The sequence below is a fragment of the Vicia villosa genome, linkage group LG4 (genome assembly GCF_029867415.1).
Source record: "Vicia villosa cultivar HV-30 ecotype Madison, WI linkage group LG4, Vvil1.0, whole genome shotgun sequence".
Taxonomy (NCBI): domain Eukaryota; kingdom Viridiplantae; phylum Streptophyta; class Magnoliopsida; order Fabales; family Fabaceae; genus Vicia; species Vicia villosa.
In genome coordinates, this window is record NC_081183.1 from 96,448,332 (window position 1) to 96,460,071 (window position 11,740).

At 36.9% G+C, this 11,740-nt stretch overlaps 1 long non-coding RNA gene across 1 annotated transcript; it reads right to left on the reverse strand.

The window, feature by feature from the left end:
- Positions 1-9,275: 9,275 nt before the first annotated feature.
- LOC131599377 (uncharacterized) lies at positions 9,276-10,369 on the reverse strand. Its single transcript, XR_009282730.1, has 3 exons — positions 10,012-10,369; positions 9,746-9,842; positions 9,276-9,527 (listed from the first exon to the last, which is right to left on the reverse strand). It is a non-coding gene; the product is annotated as an uncharacterized LOC131599377 (long non-coding RNA).
- Between the last annotated feature and the right edge of the window lie 1,371 nt (positions 10,370-11,740).

Consider the following 11,740-nt stretch of genomic DNA (forward strand, 5'->3'; position numbering starts at 1 on the left):
AAACACAAAATCGCAAAAAGAATCTGCATAATATAACTATGCATCGACTCGAAGAATCCTTGCGTCGGCTTATGCAAGAAAAACACTCCGTATGAGTCGACCATAGAGTCGACTTGAGCATACCTGAAGGGGATATAATCTACTATGCATCGACCTAAGGAGGTTATGCGTCGGCTCATCGCATACCAATTTTTAACAGATTTTCTGAAGGCCATAACTTGAGTTCCCAGACTCCGATTGATGCCACCCTGTTAGAGTAGAGGTCACAGTGTACTTTGTACTTTTATACTCACCATCTCACGCAAGTCATTCTTGATCTTTATCTTCCATATCTTGAGAGGCTTCTGATGTATGTTGATTGAAGCATGTTGTAGAAGGACCAGAACTTTAGTCTTCTTAACCTAAGTCTTTGGAGTCTTCAGAACTTGTTCAACAAAATCTTGTCTTCAGAGACTTCAACACTTGGTCTTCTGAAGTAATGTCTGGATATCTTCAAAACTCGTTCTGCAGAACCTTTTCTTCTACATCTTTAAAACTTGGGACAACATAAGAAAAAATTTAGAAGGCCTCCAAAGTTTTCTTGCAAAGTCACGATTAGAAGCTCTTGTACTAACGTTCTTTAGAACCATTGCATATGAAATATCCCAGAATCTTGACTAAAATTTGTAACACACCAAAGGTATTCTTCCAGAGTGTTGAGTTTAGAACCTGATGACATCACACACCTTCTTACTAGATTCAGAACCTGTTTATTAAAAGCTACACACTACACATAAACTATAAGAGTACACAATTGTTCTCTAAGATAACATGTAAAGTTATCATCAAAACTCAAGGACAGGTGCAGAACTAATCTTGTCCTTACAATGGATTTAGAGTTTGTTGTGGTGGTTTGGAACTTCTTATGTGGTGGAGAGGGAATTGACCTGCAAGGTTAGTACTTCAACAATCAAGTTAGAATGAGAGTGAAAATGAGTGTTTGAATGACAAAAGATTTGAATTTCCATGAAGTGGCTGTTAGCTGGGAATTTCGACCATGGCCAAAAGTTATATTCTGGATTGATTAACATGAAGTTTGGCTTCATTGAAGCTATGTCTTTTTGAATTGACCTTTGTAAGTTTCATATGTCGAAGTAAGATGCAGTCTCAAGTGTATAACAAAATATTCCTAATTATGGAGAAGTATGCTTCGACAACCACGTCAGATGGTTTCACAAAGGGCTTCGAGCGGGAAAAGTTTGAGTTTAAAAACTAGGTATCTGTTTATCAGAAGAACACGTGGTGTCATTAGAAAAAAACATTTCATTTGAAACATCGGGCGTGGCACTCATTTATGTAGAGACCGTTAGGGTCGAACTATTATAAATAGGAATCTTAGATTTTAAGATTGGTGTGTTTTGCATTGTATACTAAAATCATTCAAAAATTCGAAGTACCAGAGCGAGAGAAAAGAGTCTGTGATTATGTATGTATGAAAACACCATTGTTTTCTTTACTTTAAAGTCATTTGCAACTTTCTTATTTCCAGTCTTTCGCCATTTACTTTTCTTTACTTGAGTTATTTACATTTTGCCGAACCTTTAGTTCTTGTAACTTTACATTTCTCGCATGTCTTTAAGATTCAGCCTTTATACTTTAATTTATTTAGTGTTTTTTGCCCAGTATTTTATAATCGAAGTCATGTTCTTCTTAATTAGATAACACCTAATCCATTTCATAAAGAAACCTTATATCCTCAATAAACAAGAACCATGACAATGTATAAAGTAAACTTAGAATCAACTTTAAGACACATGTCCTAGGATCAATCTAGTTGATCCTGTAAGTTACCAAATCATTCAGTTTGGAAGACTAGCAGTTGTTTGTTAGAAATCACAGGTTAACAAATTGGCACGCCCAGTGGGACAATGTCGAAAAGTTTAAAGATTCTTAAGTTTTATTTATATTTGCTTATGTCTGTTAGGTTTAGGATAAACCAAGATCTTGTATGAGCCTTAGGAGTGGTAAATCTACTAGAAGTGTACAACCAATTCCTATACGAAAATATATTAGAAAAATGGTTCATACCGCCAGTGATCAAGGAGAACAAAATCCTCCACAAGGATCATCAACGATTGTTGCGAGTTCAACCAATGTTTCGAATTTCATGTCTGGATCTCAAGCCATGCCTACATCTACAGGATCTATGGCCATAAATAGTTTTCAGGCCATACCAACATCCACGAGATCTATGGCTACAAATACTTCTGTGCCAGTGTCCACAGGGACAATACCCACAATTAGTTCGACAACAGTGTCTCCTTTCATAAGTACAATAGATATTCCATCAAGTATTCATGGTGACCCTTTTTCAACATATTTGGGAAATCAAACACAACCATCAACCCCTAGGCCCCCAGGTTTTGAGAGTTTTAGGCCTTGGAGGGAACAACCATATGGAATTCCATCTTCTTATATGGCAGGATTACATAATGGTACGTCCACATATACACAACCTAATATGGCCACTTGGTCGCCAATCCAAAACGCTTGCTTTGTGGGTCAAAGTGCATAAAACCAAGGTCCGTCGAACCAATTGCCTACACTAACAACTAATAATCAGGAAGCGTTTAGGCAACAAATGGACGCTAGCAACCATGACATGGTTGGGGTTCTTGATAGAGAAATGAGCGCTATATTTACTCCTTTAATCCAAAATGTCAATAGGACTAACAAAGAAAATACCCAATCATATCAGCAATTATCAGCACAAATGGCGCGCATAGCAGACTTTTTTGGGGCTCCCCAACCATCAGTTCAACGTAGGAAAAACCCAGTAGGGACTCAATAAGAACCAACCATTAATCAAGTTCAACTGCTCCTACAGAATGTTATCGAAAGAGACATGGGGGCAGGGGTAGAACAATAAGAAGTTTGGCAACAAATCCCTGAGGAACAACCTAAGAGAGTAGTGATGGTTAATAGAGATCAAAATGCAGACGAAGTCATCCATAGGGTTAGACAAGATAACATGGTGGATGAGAATAACTTGACTACCATGATCGAAAGAATCATGGCCAATAATGGCCTGAACACAGGGCTTCGACACCCAAATTATACATCCTCTATAATGGACTTTATCTTACAAACAGAATTACCAAGAGGTTCCAAAGTCCCCAAGTTCACAAAATTCTCAGGGGATACTAGTGAATCAACTATAGAACACATAACCAGATATTTGACTGAGGCAGGGGATTTGGCAAATATAGTGAAAATCTAAGAATAAAATATCTTCCTAGTTCATTAACAAAAAATGCATTTACTCGGTTCACTACTTTGCCACCAAACTCTATAGATGCATGGCCTCATCTAGAAAGAATGTTCCATGATCAATTTTACATGGGGTAGACTAAGATAAGTCTTAAATAATTTGCTAGCATAAAAGAAAGTTTACTGAACCTATAGATGGTTATTTGAATAGGTTCTATCTATTGAAATCTAGATGTTTTACAGTTGTACCATAACATGAGTTAGTCGAAATGGCCGCGGGTGGGCTAGATTATTCAATTCAAAAGAAGTTTGATACCCAATATCTAAGAGATATGGCCCAGTTAGCAGATAGAGTTCGACAAGTCGAATGATTGAAAGCTGAAAAGGCCAGGCAAATAAGAGTTATAAAAAAGAGAGGGTAACTTATATCGAAGTCGAGGAAGAAGAAGTCGAAACCTTCAGCGATCCTTGTAATTATGAGGAAGTTGAAGTAGAATTGGCTTAATTAAAAGAAGCGCCCCCATACTCTTGTAGAATGCTCACCCCTTCGAATGGTAAAATTATGTCTAATTAGAGAAGAATGACAAATTTCCTAAGAAAACATACACATTCGATGTTACCAAGTGTGATGAAATTTTAGATTTATTAGTAAAAGATGGCCAAATGATAGTGCCTCCTAATTCCGAAATTCCCCCGTTAGAACAACGGAATAAAAGAGGTTTTTGCAAATATCATGGTTTTCAGGGTCATAAAACCTCACAATGTTTTCTTTTCAGGGATCTGGTACAAAATGCTATTAAGGACGGTCGTTTGAAGTTCGTTGATTAGGGCAGAAGCCACATGAAGGTTGATGTTGATCCTCTCCATGTTGTTGATACCAACTATGCTGAGCCTGTCAAAATCAACATGGTAAACATGATCGAGGCTGTAGATGATGAAGCTAAGAAGGTGGAAATTGTCTCGACAAGAAAGCAGGCTACTGAAAGCCTAAATGACAACATGACCTTCAACACTGATGTCGAAGGTTCCTCTGCAGGAAAGTTTTGACCAAAGATTACTGAAGACCTTTTTGGAAAGACGAGTGAGGCTACTAAAGGCCTTGCGGTGAAACTCGAGAAAATAAGAACTCCAGAAACCCCTACCCTAGCGGTCAACATGGTGAATCTGGATCAACCCATTCCAGAAATGGAAGAATTGGAAAGATGTCTGATGATGGAGAAAGAAAGGTTAAGCTATGGATACCCAAAAGCCAATGAAAGCCTCCAAGAATATCTCTTGAGATGTCACGAGAAGAATGCTGGGAAGATGCTGATGTGCCCAAGGTGCTCAATCATTTTGAATCGAAGGGTTGATGATAATTATGCAAGATCTCAGCAAATCAAAACTCGAGGACAGTGGAGGCAAGAGATCCAACTTATAAAGGTTTACCCAAGACCTGGGGAGAGTCTTCTGGGTTTTCTGGTGCGTTGCTACAAAGCGGAATCTGAGATTCTCATGTTTCCCAAGTGTGGGGCAGTTTATGATAAGGAAGTGGCTGAGATGTTCGAGAGGATCCCATTCACTACCGGTTGGGATATACAAGGAACTAACCCCAATATGTATGTCTTCGAAAAAAGGGGAATGTCTAGGAGACCAGATAGCCCTCACCCTAAAGCAATGAGAGTTACCTTTAAGCTCCCTACTGATGTGCTTGTTGATAGATGGACACAATTTGGTGCAGAAAGAGGAAAATGGAGGAGTTTCGACTTGGGTGGAAGGACTACCATGGCTTATAGTAGACAATTTCAAACATAAAAAACGGAGACATATAGATTGGAGAATTAAAAGGGAAAAAACCCCATGTCAAGGTCTCACTGGAGGAGACATCAAAGAATGAAGAAAGTTGAAAGCGATTTGATGTCAAAGGAGATAGGAGAATCAAGCAGCAATAAGTTCCCTCTTCAGACTGCAAGTTCAAGCAAACCTCCAGTAGGGCGAAAATTGTTCGTTTCAGAGAATCAGAATGTTGATAAGAAAGTCCAGGAGAACCTAATAAGGGAGGAGGAAATGCTAACATATGACTTCGAGTTTGATGGAGTATCATATATGAATTTGAATTGTAATGTAGTATCTGTCTTACCTCACGAGTATTATCAAGAGACCGAGGTCAAAGCTTGTGAGGAGGCGGATGAAGAAGATATAGTGAAGCACAGACCAGTGTGTTGTTATGTACTTAACAATGTTAGAACAAGATTGAGAATCTATGTTCAGAATCTGGTTTTGATGATAACAAGCATATATTTTGTGAGTAACAATTTTACTACTAATGCATTCATTGAGTATGCAAATATTATGCTATAAGCCATATACGACAGCATCAGAAAGGAATTCAGACAAGCTTCAAGGAATTAAACAGAAATATCAGATACATGAAGAACTCATTACAACAAGAAGATCACATGAGTAAATGATCAGAAGTTCTGCACATAGAACAAGAATCCAACAAACAGTGACAAAAGATCATAAGTCATCATAGAAACAAAGGCTTGATAATTCAAACAATACTAAGCTTCCTGAGAAGTATAAGTGACATCAATTTTCACAGCAACAGAAGTTTTGACTCTGTATTCAGAAGCTTCAAAGAACAACATAAATTGATCCAATTAAATCACATGAAATTTATCACGTTACTCAATGCAAAGACAAAATTATGACATCTATTGTTGTCTACATTTTGACAAAATGTAGGAAAACACACTACCAAGAGAAATTGTCTTGAAAGAAGAAAAACAAGGAAGACACACTACTAAAAGATAAGATTCACCTTGGAAATAGGTGTGTCATCATTCAGTCTACGGCAAGCATTAAATGTTATGTTTAAATATGGTTCAATGGAAATATTCCAATGGTAATAACAAACTTTTATAAAAAAAAAGAACAAATCTATGATAGAAGAGATACGGCGTGAGAGTGAGACAGCGTGAGAAAGCAAATAAGCATAAGATAAATTAGCTGCTCCAACAGAGTTAACACACACAAAGTGTGTGATGAAACGGTTATGTTGAAATATAAATCATAAGCCTATGAAAATAAAATCAAAAAGAGTGAAAAAGAAAATCATGCACGTTTTGAAGTATGCTCCAATGGAGTTATAAGAAATCCACAAATACTTGACTGATCCAAACATTCCTCATGTTAAATGACCAAAGGAACTGAATACACTGAGTTACTGCTCGACAGTGTTTCGTGTTTACTTATGATCATTAATGTGTTATCAGCTGTTACAAGCTAAATGATCAGTATTCTAGAAGAAGAAGATGAAGATCAATGAACAAGAAGCAATTCATACGAAGAAGAGGAAGAAGAAGAAGAAGATCTCATCCAGAAGTTGAATAAAAGAAGACTGCAAGAATATTTTTATTTCTTGTAATTTTATGTAAAACATATAGAGTTGTTACTCGTAATGTGTTATATCTTAGGAAACTTCTGATAGATTTTTTAGTCATCAAAAGTGACTTATAGTCAGTGTGTCGTAAACATATGTACTTAGATTATGATAAAATCTGCTTGACTAAGAAGCACACTTGTAATCTCTAGAAGAACAATTATGTTAGAATTGGTGTTCCTTGGGTATCCTCTAATATGGATACTTGAGAAGTCCTTGAGATCTGGTTAGACTCTTGGAGGTTGACAGGTCAATAAACGTTATATCTCGTGGAGATCACTGAACGGTTTATTGTCTAGGGTTAGTCACGAGCAGTTGGCTTGTGCAGGGTTTGTCACAACCAATTGGCTTGTGCAGGGTTAGTCACGAGCAGTTGGATTGTGCACGGTTATTCACGAGCAGTTTCCTTGTTCAGGAGTTACTAGGTTGATGAATGTTATATCTTGCTAAGATCACTGAATGGTTCATCATCTAGGGTTAGTCACTCGCGGGTATCTTGTGCAAGAAGTTAGTCACGACAGCTAATCGTGTAGTTGTAATCAATTTGGTTATAGTAGATTAAGTCCTCGATTGAGAGAGGAAAAATCACCTGAGGAGGGTGGACTAGAGGTAGCCTTATTGAGAAAGTGAACCACGGTAAAAATGGATGTGTCTTTTATCTTCTGCATATTTCATTTAACTCATAACATTCATACTGATTATCTTCATAACCGTCCTTGAATTGGTCAGAAGTTCTGATGGAGTTAAGAAGTTAAATTGAATAAGTATCTCATTGGTTATGCCATCTCTAACATGCTTCCGCAACAATGATCTAAGCATATCTAGAAAATGAGATACTAAGAATAAAGAATAGATTTATAGAAAGGGAAATAAAATTTTAAAGAACACGATTCAAACCCCCCATTTCTTGTGTTTTTCTCCACCTTCAATTGGTATCAGAGCATGGCTCTGTTATTGATCTTATAATCAAACACTTAACCGTGTAGAGAGATCCAGAAAGAGAAAAAACACACTGAGTAGAAAACAAATATTTATTCCTACACTCAGTATAATCAGAAGCTTTCATAACAAAGATGCTCAAAACTCTGAGGAAATTATCTACAAACCAAAGGAGCTTGCAGATCATATTTTAAAAAGGCTAAAGACATCAGAAAGAAGAAAATGTACTTAGTGAAACATTCAAGGTCAAACACATGTAGCTGACTCAAGCCAGATGGTTAACTTCAACTCATCATATCAAATTAAAGGAATAAGACAATGTAGAACAAGATTTTAAAGCAAAGACCAGACATAATTATTACATAAGAAGACACTCTCTCTCAGTAAAGACTAGGAAGAAAGATGTATCTTCAAAACAGTCAGATCTTTCTAAAATCTCTGATTATTTTTTTTAATGACTAGATAGCTTGTTCACTTTTACCAAAATATCCTACTCGTACCTTTAAGTATCTATGTGCAGTCTTTTTATTATGAACAGGAAACTAGTTCAACCACCTCATTAGCTCACCCGTCTACTTCTAAAATTCAATTTCCTTAGTGATATATGTCTATTCACCATAGCCCCTTGGCAGCTACTTCTCCCTCAAAATGCCTTCACTAACCTATCTAGGTAACAAAAATCTTCTTGAAGTAATCTTAGGAAACCAAGTTGAAATTTCATCAGTCGAAAACCATTTCGCTTATAGTCTCATGGATGTAGTCTACTGTCAAGCATGGAATAGATAACTCTCAATGCTTAAGAGACCCATCTATTAAAATCTCGTTAAAGACTTTTGGAAAAACGCGTGTCTTAACTCTGAGGATAACTCCATCTCGTCCTTTATATTTGATATCCCAATTTCCATTAACTGTTTCTCCTTTGTTCTTGGGACTGGATGTGAGGATCAATGAATTATTATTAACTCCTTTGAGACTCAGTTCATTAAGCCTGAGAAGTTGAGAATCCTTCACGATGTTTCTTCAAGATATAATCCCACTGACCCCGAAAGTCTCCTAACCATTTCAAAGACCTGGTTTAAGCTTGTTACTTCAAATATCATTCCTAGAAAAGAGAACCAAGATATCCTAAGATATGGGGATCACGTTGTTGCACCCAAAAATTTACCCTCCTTCATGTGCTATAAGTTATGAAGGACGTTTATTTCGTCGCTCAAAAATCGAGAAAAAATAATAAAGAGTGTCATGATTTCAAGACAGTTCGGTGTAACTGAGTGCGTGTGATGCATGTCATGAGTTTGGGGTGTTGCACCAGGACTCAATTCAGGTTTATGAGGAGTTTGTGAATTATTTCAAGTTTAAAGTGTTCATCATGGTTCAAGGTCCAAATTATACGTTCCAGTCATATTTCTTTGTTATCAAGACTTTAGAAGCATTCGTTTATTGGTTGGTTTGTATTACGAGTTTAAGTACAAATTGAACCGATTGGAAAGATAATTGCAAAGCGATATGAAGCTTGGATACTTACAATAATGTGACTTTGATTCAAATGTTGGAAGAAGTTTATTCAAACATGATTTACAAGCTGCAAGCTTTGGATTGTAATTCGTCTTTTAATCGCAAGAACAAAAAGGAGGCATTATAATTTCGATTGAATTCCATTTCGATTATAATTACAAGGCATCCAATCCCTACCATAATTCAAAGTTCATTAGCAAAATTACATAAAACCATTTTCATTAAACCCATTTCAATACATATCCATTACAAAGAAAATTATGTCAAGAGATTCAAAGCTCCAATACAATAGACTCATAAAAATAGAATCAGAATCAATATGGCACAAAGATAAACATTCGAAACAGCCCTTGCATCATGAAGGATTCAAACCGAATCGAACCGTAAACCGAGTCAGTACCTGCAGTTAAAACCAAGATTGAGCTCATGAATAAACCGGTTCAGGCCAAGTAAACAAAAGGAGAAAAAAAGAAAAATAGAAAGGGGAAAATCCATAACAAAAATGTAATAAACTTTGAAATCTGCTCTTAAGCTTCCAATCATCACCGCTCCTCCATCTTCTTCAAAAGTGTAACAAACAGAAGAGAAAGAACGAATCGGTTACGAGAAAGTCTTCACCTTCATCTTCATCTCTTTGCAACCGAAGCCTGATTCATTGACAATCATCATCAATCTTCAACATTCCCTTTCTGAACCGAATCCATCATCTTCATCACTGTAAATAACAACAAATCGACAATCTCTCTTTAAGACACTCTCGATTCCTTCTTCATCATTCACAAAAAGAAACTCAGAAAAAAAGGTTCAACAACATTCAACATCACCACTACGTAATGAATTTCAGACGAACGAAGATGAATTCAAAAAAAGAAGGATAACACCACCTGATTTCTTGAAGCGATTTTCCGATTATGCTTTGTCGGCGAGCTTGAAATGCATCATAATTCTGCCGGAGGCGAGACAAGAGAGATTGATGTGAAGAGAACTTGATTCGAGAGAGTGAGCCGGAGAGTTTGTAATCAGAGAGACCAATCTGAAAATATGAGGAAGGTATTGAGAACGGAAGAGAGATGAGAGGAGGCGACGTGAGTCTAACAGTTGGTGGCCGGAGAATGATCGGAGAGGGAGGTCCGGCCACCGCTCTTGTTCGTGAGAGAGGAAGGAGATAAGTTCAATATCCATTCACGTAAAACCCTAATTCCTTTTCAATTCTCCTTTTGATTAATGTGTGATTAAGTGAGATTAATTGAAATAATTTGAGTGTTATTTGATGAAAATTTGATTAGTGAAATAATAAAAATTGGAATAAATATTCGTTGACAATAATCAATGTGGATCAGAACCATACAATTGGGCTTCTGAACACCATTTCTATTTTCACCCCATGAAGGCCCAGCATGTTCCCTTTCTCTTTGGCTGGAAATTCCACAAAAAATGCAACTCTGATGGGCCAATACCTATGGGCCCGCGCCTTTACTTACCTTACACCACTGTTTTCAGCATTATACCCTTCATATCTTTGCAACCGAAGCCTGATTCATTGACAATCATCATCAATCTTCAACATTCCCTTTCTGAACCGAATCCATCATCTTCATCACTATAAATAACAACAAATCGACAATCACTCTTTAAGCCACTCTCGATTCCTTCTTCATCATTCACAAAAAGAAACTCAGTAAAAAGGTTCAATAACATTCAACATCACCACTACGTAATGAATTTCAGACGAACGAAGATGAATATAGAAAAAGAAGGATAACACCACCTGATTTCTTGAAGTGATTTTCCGATTATGCTTTGTCGGCGAGCTTGAAATGCATCATAGTTCTGTCGGAGGCGAGACAAGAGAGATTGATGTGAAGAAAACTTGATTCGGAGAGAGATCGAGAGAGTGAGCCGGAGAGTTTGTAATCAGAGAGACCAATCGGAAAATATGAGGAAGGTATTGAGAACGGAAGAGAGATGAGAAGAGATGACGTGAGTCTAACAGTTGATGGCCGGAGAATGATCGGAGAGGGAGGTCCGGCCACCGCTCTTGTTCGTGAGAGAGGAAGGAGATAAGTTCAATAGCCATTCACGTAAAACCCTAATCCCTTTGCAATTCTCCTTTTGATTATATTAATGTGTGATTAAGTGAGATTAATTGAAATAATCTGAGTGTTATTTGATGAAAATTTGATGAGTTTAAAGATAGTGCACTGTCAGTGTAAAACAGTTTACACATACAACCAATCAAAATGCTTTAATTTGTCATATAATTTTAGTTTTTTAAAATTAAAAATGGGATTTATTCTGATGCATGTCTCTCATTGGTTGACAGTGTAAAAATACTTTACACTGTCAGTGCATTTCCTTTTTTCCCAAATTTGATTAGTGAAATAATAAAAATTGGAATAAATATTCGTTGACAATAATCAATGTGGATCTGAACCATACAATTGGGCTTCTGAACACCATTGCTATTTTCACCCCATGAAGGCCCAGCATGTTCCCTTTCTTTTTGGCTGGAAATTCCACAAAAAATGCAACTCTGATGGGCTAATACCTATGGGCCCGTGCCCTTACTTACCCTACACCACTGTTTTCAGCATTATATTCTTGACTCATGTT